The 27,152-nt window shown below is 33.2% G+C and overlaps 1 protein-coding gene across 2 annotated transcripts in view; it reads left to right on the plus strand.

Annotated features, from left to right (window-relative positions):
- Positions 1 to 27,152, plus strand: part of THSD7A (thrombospondin type 1 domain containing 7A) — a 789,627-nt gene that overhangs the window by 338,504 nt on the left and 423,971 nt on the right. The window lies entirely within an intron of this gene.

The following is a 27,152-nucleotide window of genomic DNA, read 5'->3' on the forward strand; positions in this document are numbered from 1 at the left end:
GCTTCTTGGTGAAATTATGGAATGAATAGATCACCAGAAAGCAAGAATCAAATTAGTAAAAAAGCCCCTGTGGATAGCCCCCAAAAATGTCTAAAGCAAATGGTAGGCAAGAAAGAGGCTGCAGCAAAAAAGGAACAGGATGACGAATCCAAAGAAAGGAAATGGAGCAATGCACCATTACGGTATACACACTCATTTCATGCAGTTCGTCTGTGACTTTAGAAGGCAGAAAATGTTTCTTTATTTTCTTCTGTGAAAGAAGAAATGGCCATTGGGACCAAAATTTAACATTTAAAGAACTACACTATTTAGATTATGCTCTCTTTTCGTCTAAGTAAATTCTTAAAAGGAAGTCCACAGAAAATACCAAGGTTGCTATAATTTATTAAGGAATTTCCTCTACAAAACTTCCTATCAGCAAGATAAGGCCTCACTATGTAACACAATTTACAGAAAACTTCAACTGTGATGATCAACTAAACTTTGGGAAACTACAACTTTCCTTCAACCCTCAACAAAGGATAAACATATCTGATCTTACTGCTTATGCTCCAGAAATTTTCCCGAAAAAGAAGATAATGGGGTAGGGAGAATAACATTTATCAGTATGAGAGGGAAGCAGTCCAATAAAATTTCTGTACCTATAATAGGAGATAACAAATGCCAGTTGCCAAGTAAATTGGATGAAGGGCTTTTGGTAATAATCAGAGAACTCACTGCAGAGCAAGCAGCTGAAACGTGTTGTCTTCAGGATTTTAGACTGTAATCTCAAATTACATTTATGTATTGACTATGCTGTGTCCTAGCAGACCAATTAGGTACATATTATTAAAGTTGTCAAATGTCTTCTTCACAGAAATAGAAGTTTTGCATGTAGTTTTCCTTTATACTTGCTCTTGTTAAGTTATAGTGGATAAGTTATACAAGGCTTGACTTCCAACCTTTCTATGGTTTTTATTCTTCATAATATCATGAATATGATTGCAGATTACAGTAGAACATAGAGGGATCTCTATAACAGATTTTGTTCTTTAAAGAATGATGAAGGGACTTAGAGATGTAAGTAGTCAACCAAGTGAAAAAAATGTTTATTTTAAATTTTATTTTTGTATAAAAATTAGAGAATTATGAAAAATAACCTGTTGCTTCACTATCTTGTCAGAATGAACATTGTCTGCCAGTCTTTGTACATCTTTTATTTTTATAAACTTGTAATGATATTTATGTGTGGCATTTACATATATGTACCTATTTATGTATAACTGAGTCTAAAAATTTCTAAAATAAAATCGTTTCATAAAAAAAATGTTTCTAGACTGCTAAATACGTCATGTATTTACCGATATTAGGCTGATGTTCTTCAGCAAAAAATTTAAGAAACATTTTTAAGTAGAAAAACATCTCATCTTTTTAATGTAGTTTTCAATGTCCTCATGCAGAAATGCACTTTTATCTCTCGTTAAGGAGATCTTACTTTGTAAACATTAATCCTTCCTGTTGTGCTAAAACACTTAATGAACCAAGCTCTATAAAAATTTAAAGAGCTTGCATATGAAACCATTCTATTGTAAAGTGGGGAACTGGTTGCTTTTTTCTGAAGCTACAGCAAATCTCTCTACGATTGCTCATATTCTTCATTTTGCATAAATGTTGCAAAATAGAGTATGTTGTTTTACAACTCACTTCCTTTAAATAGAGCATATTTTTATTTTATTTTCTCTACCTTATTGGTTGAGAAATGTAGAAACCTAAGTATTCTCTACTTTATTTTCTGAACAATATAGCATAAACTGAGCTACTTAATTTGATTTTCAACACTTTTAGCTTCAATAATGTGTGCTTTTATTTCAACTCTGATTTTTGAAATTCATACTTAATTTGTTCTTTTTTTAACCTCAAAAAGCATGTCTTTTTATCTCCACAGTATTTAATTTTCAAATAAATATTGAAAGAAATATATCGATGCAGTGCAAAGATTTTGCTATAAATGTTTTATACCTTTTTGGTACTTGATTCTAAACAAGTATGCAAAATTACTTTTTCCAGAAGACAGTTAGAACACAAAATTGGAGACACTGAAGTCTATATCATATAAATCCTGACTACAAGGAGCTTATAGGATACTTAGGAAGAAGTACATCCAAAGGAGTTATGCATCCTGTGCCAAAAGCAAAGTACAGATACATGATGATTTAAAGGAGCATCAAGAGAACCTCTAAAACAAAAAAGATATTTTTTTGAGTTGGTTGGTAAAAGACAATGAAGTTGTTGTTCAATGGATGTAAAGTTTCAGTTATGCAAGATGAGTAAGTTCTAGAGATCTGCTATATAACATGTTGTCCATAGTTTACAATATAGTACTGTGTACTTAAAAATGTATTAAGACAGTAGATCTCATGTTGAGTGTTCTTACCAGAAAAGAAAAAAAAAAGACAAATAAATGGGCAAAAACATATTCAAACTTATTCATAATCAAATAAATGTACTTCTAAAATAAAAAAGACATTTTGCCAGCTTACAAAAGAGGACGAGTGTCATTTTCTCTAGCCTGGCTGACTGCAGTGGCCTCCTGGCTGGTTTTCCTTCTTCCATTCTTGCCCTCTGCACAGCAGTCAGTATGATCATGCCACACCCTTTCTTAAAATATTCTGATGGCTTTCATTTCTCCCCAGAATAAAAGCATAATAAAAGCATAACAGTTACCAGCAATGGCCTACATGACAGGTTGATTGCACATGTTTCTGATCTAATTTCTTGACTCTCTTCCCATTTCTCAGCTGAGTTCCAGGCACACTGGCCTTCATGTTGTTCAGTGACACCACTTTGCAATTCCTTCTGCTTGGAAGACCGTGACTTTGGATCTTTGAGGGACTGGGTATATTTGGCAATTTAGCTCAGTGTTCCAATGCTATCTATTCACAGATGTCTTCCGTGACCATCCAATCTAATTGCCTTCTTACCCAGAATTCCTATCAATCACTTTTCTTGGTTTAGTATTCCCCCATTACATTTGTTGCTGTTTGACATCCACTTATTTATGTAACTACTTGCTTCCTGTCTGATTTCCCTCACTGGAATATAATAATAATAATAATAGTAATAATAACAGCTACATTTATTGATTGCCTGTTCCTTTCTGGTACTGAATCTGTACTTAGTGCTGACTATAGCCATGTATTAATTCATTTAAACCTCAGAACAACTCTGAATGTTTGATTATATTATTCTCCCCATTTTACAGATAATAAAATCGAGTCACAGTTTTAAAAACCCAAGCGAGTAGTAAAAGTGAGATTTGAAGAAAAGCAATCTGACTCCAGAGCCTATGAGTTTATTCACAGCTCTATGCTACACTGCGAAACATCTACACTGAATGACTTTGTTGATGTATAGAAAAGGGCATGTCTCACTCTCTGCATTTAAATAACTGTTTAAATTTTTAAAAGATACTCTCGGTCCTGAATAACATGTATGGTCATAAGCAGTTTGTGTAGCAGCTGAAAGGAAGACATTTTCAAGATAGTGAATAATAAGAGGCTCTAGGGAAACAAAATGGGCATGAGGATTGGGGAAGAATGCTCAGAGAATACTTCAGAAATATAAACCTGGGAGGATATATTTGGGCAAGACTACAGAAGAATATATACGAGCTAAGATTAGACAGCGGCAAAACAGTCAAAGTATTAATATTTAAGTGGGAAAGTAGCAATATCAAATCTCTAAGAATAATGTGGCAGAAGCATCAAGAAAGAACCGTGGAAGGAAGATACTAAAAATGGTTGCATCATTACTGCTGTAATACGGGCAAGATATATTAATGACACAAATATGGTGGGTTCATAGAAATGGTTGGGAAGGATTAGATGCAAAAGATCAGTTACAGGGTGAATGGATACTTGTAGGCTGGTAGTGTCATTAAGAGGACGAAGGAAAACACACAAAAAAGACCAACCTTGTAGCCAAGACGGTGAGTTGGGTTTTGGATGTGTGAACTTTGCAGTGATTGTAGAACATTCAACTGGAATTCCAGCAGGCATTGGTAACATAGAACTAGTGCCCGAGAGTGGTCAGGTTTAGAGAAATTGGTGAGCCATTTCTAGGGCAGTGAAAATTGGAGTTAAGGGTATGTTTAGTTTTGTAAGAAAGTGTCCATCTATCTTCCAAAGTGTCTGTACCATTTTGCATTCCCACCAGCAAAGGAGAATTCTCCTTGTTTTATATCCTTACTAGCTTTAGATATTGTCATGGTTTTGAATTTTAGTTATTCTAAACAGCGTGTAGTGGTATCTCATCGTTCTAATTTGCAGTTCCCTAGTGACATATGATGTGAAACATCTTTCATATGCTTATTTGCCATCTGTATATTTTCTTTGGTGTAGCAGCTGTTTAGGTCTTTTGCCTATTTCCAATATTGTTGTTTGTTTTCTTATTGTTGAACTTTAAGCGTTCTTTGTATATTTTGGATAACAGTCATTTATCAGTTGTATCTTTTGAAAATTTTCTACCAATGCGTGGCTTGTCTTCTCATTCTTTTAGCAGTGTCTTTCACAGAGAAAAGTTTTAATTTTAATGAAATCCAGTTTATCAATTATTTCTTATTTGGATTGTGCTTTTGGTGTTATACCTAAAAAAAAAAAAAAAAAAAATTCTACATCCAAAGTCATTTAGATTTTCTCCTATGTTATTTTCTAGAGTTTTATAGTTTTGCATTTTATGCTTAGGTCTGTGGTCCATTTTGAGTTAATTATGAGGAGTGTCAGATCTGTGTCTAGATTATATATATGTTTTGCAGTGAAAGTCCAGTTGTTCCAGCACGATTTTTTTGAAATTGCATTTTCTCTGTTATATTGCTCAATTTAATTTCAAAAGGATTCATTTAACAATTCAATCTGAGTGTTGCTCTCAGGAAGTATAAGTCAGTTCAATATTATCTTTTTATTTTTTTGTGAAACCAGAAATCCAAAAAGCTAACATTTTCTTAATGCTTAAATGTTGATAACTAATTTAAAATTTATATGAACTCTTTAGAGCCAAGTACTCATGTCACTAAAATGCATAAGGGCCACCAGTTTGTGACCACTGCTTTGTGTGAATGGTTGGTGAAGAAATAGGGACAGCAAGCGTGTATAATTTGTTTTACGTTTTATTTTTTGTCAGTTGGGTGTAGGGAGAGAGAGAGAGACCAAAGGAAAGTATTCATTAGCATTACATTGGTTTTTCAAGTAACAAAACCCATACTACAGTAATTTCTTTGTTTGCTAGTTTTCAAATGGTTTGTTTTTAAATGGTGGTTTATTATTCCATTAAGAAGTTAGAGCGAGGCATCTAGGAAGTTCTGTGGCTAAAATATATATATATATATCAAAGTCTCAGGTGCTTTTTAAAATATCTTTTCTATACATCAAAGTCTCTACTGCTTTCGTACTTTTTGTAGCATTACACCTTTCTCTTAAGGTAACAACTTACTTTTGCAAGACAGTGCTGCTCCACCAGGCTTAACCAAATTCCAGGTAGAAAATGTGGAATTGGTGGAGACAAGTTATTTCTCCTGGCAAGCTTGCCAGGTTTGTTTAATGACAGAATCTCTCCCCAGGGGTTTCTAGCAACGTTACAGCGATCACAACCTTGTAGGATGGCTATTTCTGACTCCAAGGGAGAATGTACAGTTGAGTTATTGGCTTGCTAGTCTTTATTGTGGAGGAAGGTAAGGAAGAAGGGGTTAGTGATGGTTTTTGTATAGTAGGTCCAGTATCTACCACAGTGCTGGGAGAGCAGTTACTATAAATAATTAACCAAAATACTAGAGAATAGGATGAAGGATCTGTTGGAGAAGGAGCAATTGAAGATTTGAAATAAAAGGGAATGATTAGTAAAACAAATTATTATTTTATAAGAGAAGGAAGAAAAAATGGATTAATTATGCAGAGATGTTCCATAATGGATAAACCAGTTTAAAGAAAATCATTTCAGATTGAAATAGGAAATGAGATCTAGAGGGGGAGCAAAGAAACATCTTAAAAATTTAGTAAAAGATGAATTAAAGATTACAAATTAACCCTAAGAGCACATTTGAGGTTTTGAAGAATTAGCCTATTATTTTATTCATTAAGACTTAGCAAACTGATAGCAACAGCATGCGAAGCTCAATTGAGGGTAGGATATTTTCAATGTTTGTGACTGTGAAAGCAGATGTGGTATAAAAGTGAATACAAAACATATGAATGAATTCAGGAAGTTTATTAGAACATTATTTTAATACTCTATCATGGATTTCTTGAATATGCAGGAAAGAAAAGCATACAGGGGCACATAATATACTAAAAGTACAGGAGATATTTAAGGGACAGGATTAACAATAAGGATTAAGAGCAGGCAAAAAATGAGAATAAGCAGATGAACTGAAATGTTTCACACACTATAAAACACCACATATTATGAGAAACCTCCCTTTACAAAATGGAAATGCTAAATAAAAGGTAGTTCAACATGAAAAGTACGATTGAGTTCACAAACATGGAAAGGAAATTTGAAGGATCAAATATAAAATAGGGTCGGGTGCACCTGAAGTCCAGTTACTGAGGAGGCTGAGGCGGAGCATTCGCTTGAGGTCAGGAGTCACAGGCTGTAATGTATAATGAATGTGCCTGTGAATAATAGCCCTGCACTCCAACTTGGGCAATATAGCAAAACCTTGTCTCTGAAGAAATGAGTTAATTAATTAATTAAATAATAAATAAATTTAAAAGACTTGAAAGTCAATCATTTACTCTACAGTTAAGCTAAGACTGGCTGGGTGTGTTTACAAATTTAGTAAACAGGGTCTTGAACTTTTGCAGGAATCCAAGGACAGGACACAATGCTATGGAACTGGGAGAGGTAGGCGGCAGGAATTAAGACCTCCTGCATAAAGTTCAGACATTTGAAAGCTATGCCCTTGTGTAATGAGGAGTAGCATAATAATAGGTGTCCATCTCAGATGCTTTAAGTGCAAGGTTTACTACCTATCTAAAGTGATCAATTAATTTACAGTTGTCCCACACTGGTAGATCCCTTAGGGTACTTGGCAAAAGCAGACACAAAAGACACACCCAAAATTTATGGCATTTTGATAGTCTTAACATTTGTTCACTCTAAAATTTCAACAACATATATTCAAAAATTCCCCATGACTAATACGCAAGAGAAACTACAAACAGCATTATTCGAGTTCGAGGAATTCTATGCATAAAATTATTGGCTCCAAGCTGTAGAATAAGTATGTTTAAAATATTAAGAAATTAAATATGGAGCAGAACACATGCTATTCAAGAAAACCAAGTATATTTGAAAGGAAAATAAATAAACCTAGAAAAAATAGCAATAATTCAAATTAAGACTCCAATGGATAAATTAATAGCAGATTAAAGATGAATGGAGCATTAGTTAACTGGAAGAAGATGAAGAAATTAAGTTTAATGCAGCGAAAAGAGACATTTGGAAATTATGAAAGAAGAGACATTGAGGATTAAAATGACAGACTAACATACATCTAATTGGGATTTCAGATGGCAATATTTGAAAAAAAGTATTAGTTGGGAATTTTCCAAAATTCAAAATGTTTCATCAACTCCAAAAATTGATGAAAGACATGCATCCCAAAATTCAGGAAGCGTAACAAATCCCAAGCAGAATAAAAAGGATATATACATATGTATACACATACACACATATATATATATGTACAAACATACATATATATGGTTTTCCGGAAGAAATAACAAGCAATATTAATAGTTTATAGAGAAATTAAGGAGACACCCTGGTTTCAAAGAAGGACATGTTTACTTCTATTTTGTAACTTTCTATGCAATTTTAACCTGCTAACTCTAATATTATAGTAAAAAATAATTTTTAAAAACTTTTTATATTTAAAAAAACTAATAAATACAGTATAATTTAACAGGTAATAAGTGAGGTAACAGGTAATTTGTATTGGTAATTAATGAAGTGACAAACCAAAGGGGATTTTCATTTGTATTATTAATTTCATTTGTATTCTTGTAAAAGACAATTTTGATATGGAGAGACAAATATTTACTCTTTGCAACTAAAAAGAGTATATTAATTAAGAAGGCAGTATTTCCTTCTTATTTCTAGACTATTGTGTATTGTTGGACTATTTAAGGACTATTGTTTCTATAAATTATAATGTAACAAATATTGTCAGTGCTCCATCCATATCTCCTCTAGCTCACTAGCTAGTTGATTGCCAACTGCCCAAATCTATATTTACCTGAGCGCCTTTTCTGGCCACTGAAGAAGGTTTTGCTTGCCTATGCATGAGACCAAAACTGTCATAGAATTACTGTTCCTGCCAACAATTGTTAAACAATGGCCAGTGAAGTTTGATCTATAAAATTATACTTCAGCTGTCTTGCTCCTTAATGCGATGACTGAATGGTATACATATGATTCCAATTTACAATGATTAGACTTAAGATTTTTCGACTTTACAATGGTAAGAGAGTGATACATGTTCAGCAGACACCATACTTTGAGTATCCACACAACCATTCTGTTTTTTCCCTTTCAGTAAATTATATGAGATATGCAACACTTTATTATAGAATAGGTTTCTGTTAGATAATTTTGCCCACCAGTAGGCTAATGTAAGTGTCTGAGCATGTATAGTTAGCTATGCTAAGCTATTATTTTGGTAGGTTAGTTGTATTAGATGCATTTTCCACTTGTGATATTTGTAACTTCAGATGGGTTTATGGGACATAAACCATTGTAAGTAGAAGGGCATCTGTATTCCATAGTGGTTATCAGTGTTATCGCTGATGGGATTAATCTTCTATTGCTTTGAGTATGCCTGTCCTTCTGTGTCACATTCCCCCACCTTTCTACCAATGTTTTCTTCACCAGAAAATAAGGTTTGCACCCTCAAATCATTATATCAGAGTTTGCTTCCTCAGGAGTACTCACCAAAACAAACAAACAAACAAAAAAAAACAGTTTGTATTTTCATGATTAAGATTCAAGTAAAATAGACACTCAACAATCATTCAAGTAAAATAGAAAATGTATATACTTTCAGCAAATGCTATAACAAAGTATTCCAAAATAATTTGAAAAATTGCAAAGTCCCTAATGCTAAAAAAAAAAAAAAATCATTTAACTTTCTGTAGCCAATGGTGCCACAGTGAAATGCATTTCATGGCAAAATATCTTTAATAAGTAGGAGAGAGTAACCAATGTAATTGGTTTTATTTTATAATTATATTCTACTTTAAAGGTAATATTAAAACAGTTTCTGGCCTCAATTTATTTAAGATCTTTGGTTAATTTAGGTGGTGATCACTTTTCACTTAACTTTGAAAGATACCATGAAACAGAGGCTTTGGATTACAATTTCTGTCATTCCTAGGGCTAAAAGATTACTATTCTTCCTTCCTAAATAATTTGCAATTCATTTTGGTAACTACTAGAATTACTGAGAAAGAATGGCTGCTTTTCCTGTGTGTGTGTCGTGTGTGTATGTGTATGTGTGCGTTAATTAAAAGCTTTATCTTTTGCAATAAGGACATCATAGGTCCATCTCTAAAAATATTATTTCTCGTTGATTCCTAACATTGGGCTGATCATTTGTGACAGTCTGTCAGATTATTATAACCATGGCAGATGGCCTCCCACTTTTTAATCAGAAAATCCAAACTGAAGGTTCTGAATTTTCTTTATATTCCATTCTTAGGTGTGAAATGCTGCAGAACAGATGGGAACATACCTACTTGTTGAACAAATATGGTTTTAGTTTCTGTTTTAAAAATATTACATTACAATTTTATACCTATAACAGTGGTTTTTAACCAAAGGTGACTGTATCTTTCCAGGGCACATTTGTTAATGTCTGCAAACATTTTCTATTATTATGACTTAGGGGGAGGGGTGCAATTAGATCTGGAGAATAGAGGCTAGGGATGCTGCTAAGCATCCTACAATACAGAGGAACGTCTCCTGAAATAAAGAATTATCTGACTCAACATATATCGACTGTAGGTCAGGAAACCCTGGTCAACATTTAGAAAAAATGCACTTTTTTTATTTTCAAGTTATTAAAATATTCAGATATACTTTTTGCAGGAAACTTTTGAAGCCAGAAATCTTTAACAACTATTTTTCAAAATAGGAGAAATTAGATTGTTATCAATATAAAGCCAAATACTAAATTATCTTTGTTTACTTTTAGTTCTCAAACAGATGTTCTATGAACATGCAAGCGAGAAAGACATGTGACTTGTCAGATCTTTCTAATTTAGGATCAACTCAGGTTTTGATCATATCTACGTTATTTGTAGCAAACACATGAACCATGTATGAAATAAAATGGACTTCCGGGGGCAAGTTATTAAATAGGATTTTTACATCAAAGTAGGGGTTTCAGAATAACCTTTCCTTCCCTTTCTTTTCTTCTTCTTCTTCTTTTTTTGTTTGTTTGTTTGTTTGTTTTTGAGACAGGGTCTTGTTCTGCTACCCAGGCAAGAGTACAGTGGTGCGATTTGCAGCCTCAAACATTTGGGCTCAAGCCATCCTCTTGCCTCAGCCTCTCGGGTAACTGGGACTATGGGTACATGCCACCATGCCTGGCTAATTTTTGAAAAAAAAAATTTTGCAGAGACAGGATCTGACTTTGTTGCCCAGGTCTTGAACACCTGGCTTCAAGCAATCCCACCTCGGCCTTCCAAAGTGTTGAGATTACAGGCATGAGCCACTGCACCTGGCCTCCCTTTATCTCCTGACCTTGTGGAGTGTTTTGCACAGCATATACTTCTATTGGCTCATACCCAGCATCTAACTTTTGATTCTCTAGGATATTTTATTGCTTCATAATTCTCCCTATAAAATTAAAGCTCTCATTGTATTAATTATCCATTGCTGTCTAAAAACATACTCCAAACTCAGTGACTTAAAACAATAAATATTTATTATTTCACATAGTTTCTGTGGGTCAGGAATATGGGAAATTGATTCCCTGGGTGATTCTGGCTCACAGTTTTTCATGAGGATGCAGTCAAGAGCCTAGGTGGGGGGACTATAGTCATCTGAAGTATTGACTGGAGCTAGAGAATTCACTTCCATGTGGCTCATTCACATGCTTAGCATGTTAGAGCTGGCTGTCGGCTGAAGACCTTAATTTATTGTCATATGGATCTCTGTATAGGGCAGCTTGAGTAAACTCAAAATGTTGCAGCTGGCTTCTACCAGAGATAGTGATCAAAGAGAGAGAAAGGCAAAAGCGAGACTAGAGTTTATGATTTTGCCACAAAAGTCATGCGTTTTCATTTCTGCAGTATTCTATTGGTTATATAGCTCAGCCTTATTCAGTGTGGGAGGAAACTATATGAAGACAGTGTTATAGACTAAATATACCACCATAATGTGATGGTGTTAAAAGGTGGGGCCATTGGGAGGGAATCAGATCATGAGATGGAGCCCTCATGAATACGATCAGTTTTCTTACAAGAAGAGACTTGGTAACTTGATTTCTTTCTCTGTTCTCTGTCATGTGATGATACAATGAAAATATGTACATCTGTAAACCAGGAAGCAGGCCCTTACCAGACATCAGATCTGCAGGTACCTTGATCTTGAACTTCCCAGACCCAGACTATGAAAAACAAGTGTTTGCTGTTTAAGTCACTCAATCGATGGCAATTTGTTATAGCAGCCTGAAGTGAGGCAGACACAGAAACCCAAAGATGTACATTGTTGAGAGAATTTGTGATTCTGGTTCCCACATTCATATTCTGATAGACTTGATGAAATATTTTACTACAATTAGCCAACAATTTTACTTCCTTCTATATATCACAGAATACATTCATCAATTATTTAGTTGTGTTTTATAACAATTCTTCAACCCAATGACTGATGACTTGAAAAGGGAAGAGACTAGAAGTAGAGAAATCAATGAGAAAATTAATACAATGATGCATTCAAAGGAAGATGAGGACTAGGCCTATGAAAACAAAAATAGACATTGAGTTGTGAGTGAAGAATGAGGAGACATAAGATCGAATAAATACACTTTGGATGTAAGTTAGAAGTATTAAATGAAGGTGGTTCCAAGGATTTTTGCCTCTGCTCAAAAGAAGAACATGCCCTTGAATAAGACAGCAAAACATATGGGTGAAGAGTATTTTAAAATAATGAATCTAGTTTTTGTCCTCATGACCTTGATATGTCAGACAAAGAGATTCAGATAAAAATTTCCAGAAAAGAGCTGGAAACTTGGATGTGTAATAAGGGAAAGGGCACCTAATTAGAGACCTTGTTTGGAAATTAACTGCTAATAGGGACCATAAAGGTGAATGAAAGGAAGAGTGAGGGAGAGAACTAGGGAGAGAAAGACGAGGTAATATTAACATTGAGCAGAAGTGGACTTTTCTGAAAGGTGGGTGAACTACTTCCTGGTGGTACATTATAGAATTGATGAAGTAAATGCTCTTTTCTAATTAAAACAGCTTGATATATTGAAAATGACATTACAGTAAGTGTCAAACCTATCTTTCATACTAGCTAGCAGACTGATCTTTGGCAAATCATTTAATTTCACTTATTCTTATTTTTCAAACCCATTAGAGACTTAACCTAGGAAATTGCCACAGAACTTCTAGGTGAAAAAGTTAATGATACCAATTATGTTTATATTTGTTGTATGTGAATATTACTATTTTCATTCATAGGATTGATATAAGAACAAAATAAGATAATGTATATAAAAATGCTTTATAAATTGCTCTTAATGTAGAATCTGCATGGTGCTGAAAATGAATAAGGATGTTGTACCTTTATTTGTGCATAGATTTATAGAAACATTGGTATAGTTCTCAGAATATATTTTCAATGTGACAATTTCTATTCACATGAGAATATGAACTTCATATGGTTCAGTTAATATGATAATACTTTCTAAAAATTATTGTCTTCATTTATTTTCTTTTAATTGTCCCTCTAGGTTGAACTGTGATCTCTGAATGTAAATATTAATCTTAATAATTCTAAAAGTGTTGTATTTGTATATAAGAAATAATTTTATTTCTAAGCTGATGAATTTCTAAAAGAAATTTACTCTTGTCTTCTTCCCCAACTCTGCCATCTTCCATTCTTAGTTTCCATGTAGTTTGATTTCAAAAATTAGAGACTCAATACATAGAACTTTATTTCTATTGGCAGTATTAACCCAGTACAATTCATTAAAAATACATAAGAAAATATAGATAACCACTCAAGAAGCATAATGACTTGGTTAATCATAACTAAACCTTATATGGTGAGAAACAATTAATGGCTTTTTTTTGAAGAAAGTGTTAAATTGTGTGAGAAGGAAGCGTTTTATCTTTTAGAAATAGGAATCCACTTAGTGAAATATGTTTTCCAAAGCCCAACATAGAACCTGACACCCCAAATCTGTTCATGTGTCTAGTACGTAGGAAAGGGCTTTCTTGTTGTAGGAGCAGGTACAATTTTACCTGCCTCCATGGTGTGATACATTCAGGGTTATAATTTAAACAATCATCAAGTTCAAAAGTGAGCCAAAGCATTTATTTCATCCCTATTAAATATTATTAATTTAATATGGAGTTGCTGAATCTGACTTCTCCAATGCCTTCCTCTCATCCATTGCTATAAGTCATAGGGAATTCTAGAATTAGACTATCTTAGATGAACAATAGGAATTCAGAAGACACAGAAATAGGTAAAATGTAGGAATAATCTCCTTTCCCTACTCTGAGACCCCAGTAAGGGAGATGATATGTCTACATGGGTAGAGACTCTGAATTCTATTAAAATACACTTGTTATAGACGCTGGTCTGTAATTGATTCAGGGCTGCAAGTTAAAGAATGTGTATGTGTGTGTGTGTATGTGTGTGTACCTAATTTACATTTGAAACATAGTTTTTGTTACACTATTATGGCAAAATAATAAAAAACTCACAGGCTTTTCCTGTCAGTTTATTAGGTCTGTTGGCTCTAGCATTCTCTGTGTTGTTGAATATGTGAGCATTATCTTTATTGAATTTTGGCCTCCTTGTGAAAAAAGTAGTCAATCTCTTGAAAATGTTGTCAAATGGCACCAAATCTACCCTTATGCTGGTGAAGACAAATATGAGTTTGCATCCTGTAAAAGAAATGGGCTTTTTAGAAATTGAGCTGAGCAATTTATATACTTTTTGCATTTTTCTCTTGCACATTATCTCCGGTCATTTGCTGTCTTGCAAAATAAACATCATTTTCTATTTTGTTCTTGGAAGTGATAAATTATATCTTTTAATGCTTTTATGACAACTGAGCATATACACAGAACAAATACATAAATGAACAAATGTACAATGGTTACATCTGATGTTAAATCAACTGCAGAATCTACAGTAATGTTTCAAAAGCTAATAGCAGTTTCCACTGATGGTTGAAATGCCTTCAATTTATACTAGGCCTGATGAGAAAGAATCACTAATAACTAGTGTATCATAAATTTAATTACCTATAGAATGCCTTTATACTCTTCAATGTTAGGTTTTTCATATAAAAACTATTTTACTGTTTGTCAAGATGTGTCTTTAGCTCCCAGAATACTTCCATGTTTTATCAGTTTATCCAGCAGATATGATGTCTATATTTTCAGAAGCTTATTTTTTTTTAAATTTCATAATTCTGGTGTAAAGAATTCAATGATAAAAGTTCAAGTTTTATAAAACACAGCAAACATCAAAATAGAAGAATCCCCAAATACAAACCTTATACAGCGCTTCATCCACCATAATATGAATAAAGTCATAAAATAGAAAATGAAACCTTTATAATGGACCACCCTCTCTATTAGCAATAAGGTTGTGAATAGAGACTACATAATAAGGGTAGGGCTTTTTTTATTTGCTTTTTCTCTCTAGAGAATTATGAGAAATTATAAAGCCTTCAACATTTTCCTTGCAGGCATTGTAGTCACAGCAGCTTGATGTGTTCCATTACTGGGACTGATTTCATATGCAGATGCAGTCTCTGGGGCAAAATTTCTTATGTGAGGTAAGAATAGCTACTTCTACAAATTTGTTCACCGCCCTGGAGGAGAAAATGAAACATATGTCCTAACTTCCATGTTTCAGATCTTTGGTGATCTGGAAAGAGGCATTTCCCCCTCCAAAAGGGGCTATCCAGGAAATCATTTTTAGTTTGCTTTATTGAAAGTACATCTCTCTTGGGCCAATCAGGGCTTCGGAAACATCTGCTTCAACATCAGAAGAGGGCCACAAAGGAAACCTACTCTGCTATTAACTTACATTTAAAAAAAAAATCTCATTTATTTTACTTACAAAATGTATCTTTATAATTATAATACTGAGGACATTTTTATGGACATTTAGAAATTAGGTATTTCATTATTTAAATGTTCACAGTTGTTAGTAATTATGGAATATTTAGTTTGATTTCTTTTTGAATAGCACTAAATTTACTACTTTAACCATTTTTTTTTATTGTACAATTCTGTGCCATTAGGTACATTGACATTGTTGTGCAACACCATCCATCTTCAGAGCTTTTTCATCTTGCAAAACTGAAACTGTATCAGTTAAACAATAATTTTCCATCCCTTCATCACCTCAGTCCCAGGCAACCATCATTCTAGTTTTTGTCTCTAGTAATTTGACTATTCTAGGTACTTCATATAAGTGAAATCATGCAGTCAGCATTTATCCTTTTGGTGGATGGTTTATTTCACTTAGCATAATGTCTTCAAGTATCATCCATGTTGTAGCATGCATCAGAATTTCCTTACTTCTAAGGCTGAATAATGTTTCATTGTATGTACATACCAAATTTTGTTTATCCATATGTATTCATCACTGAAAACATGGGATACTTCCACTTTTTGACTATTGTGAATAATGCTGCTATGAATGTGGGTGTACAGATACCTCAGACTGCCTTCAATTATTTTGGGTTTATACTCATAGATGGAATTGCTGGATAATATGGCAATTATATGTAAATAGGTTTGAGGAACCACCATACTGTTGTTCATAGAGGCTGCTCCATTTTACCTTCCCACCAGTAAAACACAAGGGTTCTAATTTCCTCACATCCTTATTAACACTTGTTATTTTCTGTGCCTTTTTTTAAAGCCATCAAACTGAGGGTGTTGATTTCTTTTTTCTTTCTACTACAAATAATAGTGCAGTAAATAATCTTTTACTTAAATTTTCTCTCTTTAGGTTTTTGTTCGTTTTGTTTTTTTGCTTGTTTTTGAGACGAAGTCTCATTCTGTCACCCAGGCTGGAGTGCAATGGCCTCTGCCTCCCGGGTTCAAGAGATTATCGTGCCTCAGATTCCTGAGTAGCTGGAATTACAGGCACATGCCACCACATCCAGCTAATTTTTGTATTTTCAGTAGAGACAAGGTTTCACCATGTTGGCCAGGCTAGTCTCGAGCTCCCAACCTCGAGTGATTTGCCCACCTCGTCCTCCCAAAGTGATGGGATTACAGGTGTTAGCCACAGCACCTGGCCTTATGTCTTTAGTTTCTTAGGCTACATATTCTGGTAGAAATATACTAGTATAAAGACAAAGCTAATTGTATGATTTTTATTTTTTAACAACTTTATTGAGTTATAATGGACATATGAAAACTGCACATGCATAATATATACAAATTGATAGTTTTGGACAGAGGCATACATATGCTTGATTGTTATACCAAGACTACAATTCAGGTAATAAAAATATCCATTACCTCCAAAACTTTTCTTGTGTCATTGTGTGTGTGTGTGTGTGTGTGTGTGTGTGTGTGTGTATAAGAATACTTAACATGAGACCTAACCCCTTAACATATTTTTTAGTGCACAATATCACATTAACTATGGGCACTATGTTGTACAACACATCTCTAGAACTAATTTATCTTGCATAACTTAAACTTTATACCAGCTCCCCATTTCTTCCTTCCTCCAGCCCCTGGCAACCACCATCCTATGGCCTGCTGTTATTAGTTTGACTACTGTCAATACCTTATATAAATGGAATCATACAGTTTTTGTATTTCTGAAACTGGACTGTTTCATTTAGCCTAATGTTTTCCAGGGTCATCTATGTTGTTACAAAAGTTAGAATTTTCTTATTTTCTTAAGGCTGAATAATAGTCTTGGCATGTTACTTTACAAAATTATTACTCTAATTTATACTCCTACTAGCATTGTGAAAAAGCCACTATCACCAAATGCTGTGAATATTGATTTTTACTGTTTGGGTAATTTTATTGTTGAAAAACTATACTATTTTAATTTGCTGATTATTATTAGGTAAACTTGGATTATTTATAATTTCTGGCCATTTATCTGTGTCTGTGTGTGTATTTTTGTAAACTGTCTCTTCATGCCATTTGTTCATTGTTTTCTGTGGGTTAGATTGTTTTTTCTTATTTTTAATAACAGGCTTTTTTATTAATCACCTTATGTGTAGTTTTTTTATTTTTAATTTTTAAAATGAGTTTACCATGTAGAAATTCCCAATTACCCTGATTTGAGTAATCACTCTCCTAAATGATTACTTTACCTATTGTATACTTGTATCAAAAAAACACATGTACCCCACAAATATGTATTATTATGTATCCATAATAATTAAAAATTTAAAAAAAAGAAATTCAGAGTCTTATGTACTCAAATATGTTTGATGTTTTCCCCTTTGGGTCATTTCTCACTGTCCATAGTTATTAATATGTCTCCTAATTCTATTATTATTTTTTTCTTTTTTGAGATGGAGTCTCACTCTTATTGCTCAGGCTAGAGTGCAATGCCTCGATTTCAGCTCACCGCAACCTCCACCTCCCAAGGTCAAGCAATTCTCCTGCCTCAGCCTCCCAAGTAGCTGGGATCACAGGCATGCGCCACCATGCCAGGCTAATTTTGTATTTTTAGTAGAGACAGGGCTTCTCCATGTTGGTCAGGCTGGTCACGAACTGCCGATCTGGGTGATCTGCCTGCCTCAGCCTCCCAAAGTGCTGAGATTACAGGCATGAGCCACCGTGCCTGGCCACTTCTGTTATTCTTTAGGTGTTGACTTTACATTTAACTACTAAATTGATGTGTAAAACTCCATAAATATGAATTTTTTGTTACCATAGTCTATAAGGAAGTATCTTTCATTGTTAAAAATACTCATCCTTTCATTCCAAACAACCATATGTTGGGGCCTTTATTATGTACCAAATTCTTAGGTACACAGAGGTTTCTTAGGCTCCTCATTCTATTTCATTAATATTATTGTTGATTTCTGTATGAGTATCAGTGTTAATCACTGTAGTTTCTTTTCTTCTAGTATTTTTTAAAAACACATTTTGTCACCATTGCTGCCCATGTTTGAAATTATCTTGACTGTTGTCAGATTTTTTTTATCAAAATAAACTTTTTTGTCATCTTTTATTTTAGATGGAGGGGTTACATGTACAGGTTTGGTACCTAGGTAAATTGCATGTCACTGGCGTTGTTTTAGAAATGATTTCATAACCCTGGTAGTGAGCATAGTCCACTATAGGTAATTTTTTGACTCACCCTCCTTCTACCCTCCCTGCTGCAAGTAGGCCCTAGTATCTGTGTTCCCATGTTTGTGTCCACGTATACTCAACGTTTAACTCCCATTTTTAAGTAAGAATGCACAGAATGTGGTTTTCTGTTTCTACATTAATTGCTTAGGATAATGGCCTCCAGCTGCATCCGTGTAAAGGACATGATTTCTTTTTTTATGGGTACATAGTATTTCATGATGTATATGTACCACATTTTCTTTATCCAAGCCAGTGTTGATGGGCATCTAGATTGATTCCATGTCTTTGTTATTGTGAATAGTGCCAAGATGAACATATGGGTGTGTGTGTCTTTTTAGGAGAATGATTTATATTCCTTTGCATATATACCCAGTAATGGGATTGTTGGCAGTTTTGTTTTTAGTTGTTTGACAGATCTCCATACTGCTTTCCACAGTGGTTGAACTAATTTACATTCTCACCACCAGCATTCCCTTTCCTCCAGAGCCCCACCACTGGCATCTGTTTTGTTTTGTTTTTGTTTTTGTTTTTAACTTTTTAATAATAATAATTCTGACTGGTGTGAGATAGTATCTCATTGTGGTTTGGATTTGTGTTTCTCTAATGATTAGAATATTAGTCTGTTCTCACATTGCTTAAAGAAATACTGAAGACTGGGTGATTTTAAAGAAAAGAGGTTTAATTGGCTTACAGTTCTGCAGGCTGTACAAGAAGCATGATGCTGGCACCTGCTTCACTTCTGAGAGGCCTCAGGAAACTTCCAAGCATGGCGGAAGGTGAAAGGAGAGCACACACATCACACGGTCAGAGTAGGAGCAAGAGAGAGAGGATGAAGGTAAAACACACTTTTAAACAACCAGATCTGAGAATTCATTCACTGTCACAAGAACAGCAGCAAGGGGATGGTGCTAAACCATTCATAAAGGATCTACCCCCATGAGCCAATCACCTCCCACTAGGCCCCAACTCCAGCATTGGAGATTCCAATTCCACGTGAGATTTGGGTGAGGAGATAGATTCAAACCATATCAGTTAGTGATGCAGAGTATTTTTTCATATGCTTTTTGGCCACATGTATGACTTCTTTTGAAAAAGATAAACTTTAGAATTACTATTTACTACAGGAAAAAAAAAAAAAACCTGGTATATATATATTGGAATTGCATAAAGTAATTAGCAATAGCTGATATCTTTATTATATCAAACTTCCAAACCTCATAACTTATAGATTGATATCTGATGGTTACCACTTTATTTATCAATGTTTTTAAATTAGCTATTTTGCATTGGCTACATTTACTTTCTATTTATTTAATTATAAATGTATGCCTAGTGTTCACATGTCAAACTTTTCTATTTATAACATCAATGGCTTCATATTCTATACTGGTTTTATATTTTTTCTAATAAGGGTTAAAGCTTATTGATCATTGTGATCATTCATTCATCTTTATTATTAGATGTGCCTACATGACAGTTAGCATTCAATATTTACCATGTTAAAAAATTCCAATGTTAATTTTTTATAATTGAGGAGAAATTGTTATAAATATATCTATGGTATTCTTTATGATAAATCATAAACATTTTATATTAATTATGATGAAAAATCTCTTAATAGTCAATGTTTATATATTTTTCTAAGTTGAAAAGTTGATCTATGGGAAAAACATTTTAAAAGAAAGAATATATGAGATACTTTTATGAAGAAATTATCTCTATTTTTGTCTTCTATATCTCAAAAAATTCATGAATATTAAAATTTTATATATTTATTAGGCAAATTTATTATGTATGAATGGATTTCTTCATTTCACATATAACTATTACCTTTGATTTTTAAAAAAATGAAATACATTAAAAAGAATTCTCTTTTTACTGCACCATAAATTTTTTTTGTAGCCAAAAAATCTTGATATATTTTATTATAGTCAGTAGATTTGGAGTTAAAGAATATGATTCCACAAATATTGACCTTACTTTAGCATTAATATTTTTTTGCATAGTTTTCTCAAAGTAATGGAAGTTTAGAACAAATAATTTAAATCACGCAATCTAGAATTGGTTGTGAATCCTATTGAAAATTCAATTTTCATGCCACTTCTCTTCTGAAGTAGAAGAGAGATTTCAAGGAAGATGTGGGTAATGATAAAGCTCAGAAGTTAGACTGAAACAATCATTTGTCAGTTTCCAGTTGATAACATTAGCCTTTTGCCTCGGAAACACTGGTAAATGTGGCTTCACTGTCAGAATTAACCTTGCTCTTTAAAGTACCCTCTTGACTTTAGATAAACAGAAAATAAATTCTGTAATTTCATGTACTAAATGGTTATTAAGACCACATTTTGAGCAAACCTAGGATTAAACCAGATTATGGCAATTGCAATTGAAATATAATTTTTGAAATTTTATTTTATTAGGAAACTAAATATTTGGTTTGGCTTCTGAGTACAACATCATTTACAATCTACTTAAAATTATGATTTAAATGATTCTTTTATTTATTAAATAGATCTTTGAATATAATAGAGTATGATTCAACTAAGAATTGGAAACAAAATAATTTTATTAAAAAATTATGATAAAAAGTTGATGTTATTTTTTCAAGTTTTTACGCTCTGCTTACATAAAGATCACAGAATTAACTGTCAATGCAATAGGTAAATGAATGAACATGTGGAATAGTGGTGTGAATCACCACTACTCAAAGCCAGCTTCTAATATTTGTATTTGACAAATGCAATAGTGACAAGAAAGTGAAATTTAAGATTAGAATAATATAAATTATATGTCAGTTTTCAAAAATATTGCTTATTTATGTTATTTAATTTTCAAGATACTTGAAATTAGTCACTGCTATATATATTGCAAGTAATCATACAGATACTTTTAGATTAAAGTTAAGAAGAGGACTCATTGAAATATTTCTTATTTAGAATTGAACTGCCACAAAGTAAAACTAAAAATGCAAACATTTACTGAAAATAAACTGGATATAAACAGAAGGAAAAGCTTCAGGTAGTACTTCATAGATAATAGGAGCTATTAGCCAACATTAATAAATCAGGTGAGACAAAATTACATGGGAAAAAGTGAATGCCTGGGTGTGAATACCAGAGATATTTCTAGATAAACATAATCAGAATTTTGCTTATGAGAGCATTTCCCTAAGGACCCTTTCTTGAGATATAACATAGCATCCCGAACAAAAAAGATAAATATCTAGTTAAACTCATTTATCATCACAAGGTATTATGAAATGGCAGCCCAGTGGTGACCTTACAGACTCACTGCCTTAAATCCCAGCCAAGGGATCAACATAATTGATGATTTAATAATTAACTGTTCTTTGGTTTCAAATATCTTTGTAATTAAGTTTTCAGAGTAAGCTGCTCTACAGGTGATTGCTTTTAAATCCATTAAATGGGCCGGGCACAGTGGATCATGCCTGTAATCCCAGCACTTTGGGAGGCCGAGGCAGGCAGATCACCTGAGGTCAGGAGTTTGAGACCAGCCTGGCCAACATAATGAAACCCCATCTCTACAAAAATACAAAAAAAAAAAAAAAAAAAAATAGCCAGGAATGATGGCGAGTGCCTGTAATCCCAGCTACTAGGGAGGCTGAGGCAGGAGAATCACTTGAACCCAGGAGGCAGATCCAGTGAGTCGAGATTGCACCATTACACTCCAGCCTCGGCAACAGAATGAGACTCCATCTCAAAAAACAAAACAAAGCAAAAAAACCGTTAAATGGATAATGATAGGCTACGTGTTTGAAAACATGAAGGCATGGCATGCTTGGGATGCTGAGGTTGATTATATTCTAGAAAATTTGTTTGTAATTTTGTTGTAATATTAAACTGAAAGTACTTTTAAATTTAAATATCCTATTCTTAGATAAGGCTTCAAAAACAATGCATTTTATACGACAAATTGACAATGTAGAATAAATTGTCCTTAATGATATCTTTTCTTTTCAAACTAAGGTATATATTACACAGGGAAGTCTCCTGACACCTTTTTAATGAAACTGTGAACTCACCGTCCTTAGTTCAAGATGTCTATCCCTGAGCTCACAATCATATGGGCTAGAGTTGGAGATCACTTTTGGCCACACCCATCACTAATTTCCTAAATACGCCAGTAGTACCTAGAAAGAGGAAGGTGAAAAACCTGTAAAGAGGCTTTCAGTCTCATGACTTTCAACCTCAAGATTCTTATCTCTGTCAACTCCTAGACAGTTTAAATGACTCCATGTTGCCACAAAGATTGCTTGCCAATGGTTATATATATATCCTAGGGTGTCAAGCCAGTTTGTGATTGCCTCTATGATGTTAGTTCTTGAAACATGGAGAACTTATTAGGTGGTTTTGCCTTAGGACAATCATATGATTCCGTTTGCCAATGTATCCTGATATATTGTTGGACAACTAGAATTTATAATGGCCCAAGGTCTTTTGCAAATGAGTTTAGAAGGAAAGTAACAAACAACCTCAATATTAACATAAGAACCATCATTTGATTAGGATACTGAATAGTCCTGCCAAGTATCATCTTCTTATTTAAACTCAGATTAAATGTTTCTTGCACATTACTTACCAGATATTTCACACGCATCTCACTGGTTTACATTTATTCTAAATCCTTTTATTGTAAATGATCGTTCCTAGATTATAGGATATTTAAAGAATAGTTAATATATTTATTTTACTCCCTTTTCAGATCCTCATTCATATTGTTAAAATAAGAAAATGTCTATGATATCTTAAAGTCATCTCTCATTCTAAGTCCTTGTTCCTTGAATGTTCTCCCAGACTGATACTTTTCTATGCTGAGCTGTTTCCTTATTGGAGCTTCTATTGTCCTCAACCCATTGTTTTCTACAACAAAACTGCGCTCAGATCTTTCATTTTCTGGCTACAAGGAGAGGTTTTCTTTACTCATTAAACTTTCAACAAGAATTAATTAAGAACCTATTATGTGCCAGCAACTCTTCTAGGTTTTTCTGTGAATAGAAAACCTGAAGATCTATTCATGTTGGAGCTTACTTTGGGGTGATATTGATAATAAAATGAAAATACTATATAATCAAATATACAATAATTTTGAAAGTTATATTAAAAATCATATGGAAAGTCAACATGTGTTGCAGCAGGGTTACAGTTTTAAATAAGGTGGTTAAAGTAAGTTTCATTAATGTATATTCAAGTAAAGGATTAATACATCTAGACTAATTAATGTTCCAGGCTAAGGGAACAGGCAGTGCGAATACGTGCTTGATATGTTTGAGGAACAGCAAAAAAGCTGATGTGACTGGAGGAAAGTAACCACAAGGGAAAAATTGCACACACAGTGGTTAGAGACGTTATGAGGAACCAGATAATGTAGGTCATCATAACGACTGACTTTGGTTCTGAATCAAATGGGCTTCTGGTACAAGGTTTGGAGCAAAGGAATAATATGTTCTGATATTTTTAAATTGAATTTTCTGAAACCCCAAAAAACATGGAATGTGCGGTGTACCCCTGTTTACTTCTCCTTATGTTCATGAACTGTTGATTTCTTCCCACAGTTGCTGTTTATACACAGAAACACACATACACATGCATGTACACACACCCACACACTTTCTCAAATCACTAAAAGTTTTCTATAAATATCATGGCATTCCTCCTTAACCATTTCAATTTGCATTTTCCAGAAACAAAGACCTTCTCTTACACTGCCACGTCATCATTACCTTACCTAAGACAATAAACATAAATGCAGCAGTTTTCAAATTTCCCCAATTTTCAAATTTCCCAGATTTTCCTCAAAATATCCTTTTTGGCTTTGTGGTTGTGCTTTAATCCCGTGTAAACCAAAACCCACTCATTGCATTAGCTAAACTGTTTCTCCCTATTCTCCACCAATCTGATTCCTCTGCCCGCCTCTGTTCTCAATGGCATTTCATCATTGGAATAATTCAGGTCAGTTGTCCTATAGATCACTCCTTACTCTGGATTTGAGTGATAGCCTCCTGATTATTATATTCAGTTCATAATATCAGAATATATTTTGCTTCTTTCATATATGTATTGCTTGGCTAGGCAGCAAAGTCAAACATATTTACCAAGTCCACATGACATTCACTTGTTTAATCTCTATAAGGATAAACGTTTGAACCAACAGAGTTATTTCTGAAAGTCATCTTTAGTTTAAGTGATAGATGAGAATATTGGGAGAGTATAATTTTTGGTTCAATACCTTGTGAGTTTGTCGTGGAGAATTGTGTTTTATTTACCTACTTCATTTATCCCATAGGGAAGACAGTTGATTTCTAAATTTTGCAACATTCTAGTTAGATGTGTTATTGATGAAATTGCTGCTCAGATTTGATGACAATTTAATGTAGAACAAAACTGGATTGAGTGACCTTTGCTGCAATTGATGCTGGCCTTTCTTCTTGTTAAGTGACTGGTCAATTTATCTAACTTATAGGAAATATTGTGATTGCTAAATGGACTGTCATAGATAAAGATATACACCATTCATCTTGAAAAGGTTCACCAGGCAATAGTAATGAGAGAAGGTCAAGGGGCATAAGACTTCATAAACCTTTTAAAATTCAGTGTCCTTCCACACATATGTAGTTGTATTTTTTTAACTTTTGACTATTTACTTAGAGTCCACTGTCACTGAATAGACACTGTGTACACCCAAATGTGAGAATATGTTTTGCTAAATAATTAGAAAGTCAAACTGTTTAGATTTGTGTACAGGATAAAAAATATTTTTTGTATATTATTTGAGATGAGAATTCAAACTCAGATAATTATTTTTATGCTAAGTTGCTTGGGTTCTGACCTATTTTTAAGGAAAATTGGATTTATATTCTGATACTACTGTACATGTTCAGGGTATGTGCAGGCTACAATGGACAGAACTAGAGGGCCATAACCAGTTTGGAAAGAAAATAGAATACCACTACTATATACTTATATGAAATATTCAAGGAAACCAGCCTGTTTGCCAGGAAATCCAAGCAGGTGAAATGCATAATAATCTCACTTAGTGACAGAACGTGTGACTAAAATGAATGAAGAACATGTAATACAAAATAAAATTTAAGTTGCAATAGTCAAAGTTATTTCTCTACAAGTTATTATATACATTATATTTATTTTAACTATTCATATTTATTTCAACTAGTCTAAGCAACTTCCAAGTAATGAAACATTTGTTGTTTTTGACCTGTACAATTTGTTATTCTTCATAGGCAGATGGTAACCTATGGTACTGGTAGAAAATGCTATTCAGATTGATATCACCTAGTATATCTCATTAACGCATGCTGAAGCTGGGCAAGTCTTTTCTAGATTTTTATTCATAATTCTATGAGAAAGTATCTTAAGATAGCAAACTTAAATACTGGCATCACAGGTTCTTATATTTATGGGCAAAAACATGATGAAATAAAGTTTATGTTTCTCCTTTATAGTGAACTTTTAAATAATAAGTCCTTGAATTACTTTCTGTGAATGAATCTATATTTTCCTATAGCTTATTACACATTTTTGAGTATCAGTTTCTCACAAAAATGAATTTTCGTTTTTGATATATTTTTTGAATTATCACTTCTAATAAAAAGATTTATACATTTGTTATCTCACATATTTTTATGTATTTGAACAGTGTCTACTATATCTTCCTTATCTCTCGGGCTTGTCGTTAAAAATTTCTATACTGTTACAGATTTTAAACCATTTCTCCCTACGTTAGAGTATGACAGATTAGCCTCTTAAAACCCTTATCCTAGTTTTTCAGAGTTTTTCCTTTTAATTTAATGAATTATAAAAGTCACTTCAATTTTAAAACATTGTTTTATTCAAATTACTGTGTTTTCCAAAGGATGAAATTGAATAATTTGACTTATTGAAGTCTTCCAAGTAATATAATCTGTTAGTTTACTAAATTAGCTCATCCCGTAATTACTAAAAATTATGATGAAATCAGAATTTAGATTTTAAAAAATATTTAAATTATTGATCTGATTATGCTTTCATGAGAGGCTATGTAAGGTAACTATAGTTTCATTCCCATCCCTTTACCTTTATATTTATCTATTTTTATAGTATAGACTGTTTATAAATATCATTAATTTAATTTCAGTTGGTATTTAATGACGACTATGTTGTCAAGAACTGACCCGTCAAGTTCATACTCTTTCTACCTTAGTGTGAGTCATTTAATTTAAGGTAGGATTGAATAATTGGGCTATATGAAATTAAATTTCTTATAACAATCAATTGGTAATTATGAATATTTGCAGGATTTATTTACATTCTTTTTCTGATTTTTGATGGGAAGAAAGGAAAAACAGAGAAAGGATGATGCAATTTAATAACATAATTGATAACTGATCAAATAGTTTGAATTCTTTTAAGAGTTTTATAAAATATGACTTATTATCCCATTTAATGCTAATCATAGTCTTACTTTACTCCACAAAGAAATTTTAGATTATACCTCCAACTAATATGTTTTTATATAACATATCATCTTTAAATCCTGAGGAAATGAGCAATAAATAAG

This window comes from Macaca fascicularis, chromosome 3, assembly GCF_037993035.2.
Source record: "Macaca fascicularis isolate 582-1 chromosome 3, T2T-MFA8v1.1".
In the NCBI taxonomy this organism is placed as follows: domain Eukaryota; kingdom Metazoa; phylum Chordata; class Mammalia; order Primates; family Cercopithecidae; genus Macaca; species Macaca fascicularis.